The following is a 459-nucleotide window of genomic DNA, read 5'->3' as shown; positions in this document are numbered from 1 at the left end:
CCTTTACATAGTAGCAGTTAAAAAAACGTAAACTATTTCTTGTACATTTCAACTTAAACATGAATGTAATCAAATTAAATATGAAACCAAAGCTATCTGCCACTGCCAGGGCATTAACGTTTTGCCTAGTTTTATATAGAAAACTATAATGATTATTGATTTTATTGCTTATACATAAACTCTCTTTAAACACTCTTTCAACACAAAGTGTAAAGTGTACTATATTTGTGTATAAGTGTATTTAAAACACATCTTTAACAAACTAAATTATTGTATGCTACTTTTTTCTTGATCTTATCAACTCATATAAGGAGAACACAATTCCTTAATATGAGTGAGTGTTTTGGGCCCGTCCTTTGTTGTTTCATGAACATTATAAACAGAGATCTTTATTATGCTGCTGCCCATTTAAGAGCGCACTATACAGATATATATGGATCTAATACTGTGACGAGTTTA

Source organism: Triplophysa rosa, unplaced genomic scaffold (assembly GCF_024868665.1).
Source record: "Triplophysa rosa unplaced genomic scaffold, Trosa_1v2 scaffold431, whole genome shotgun sequence".
Taxonomy (NCBI): Eukaryota; Metazoa; Chordata; class Actinopteri; order Cypriniformes; family Nemacheilidae; genus Triplophysa; species Triplophysa rosa.
The sequence above is the reverse complement of the archived record's forward strand: the minus strand, read 5'-3'. Positions refer to the sequence as shown.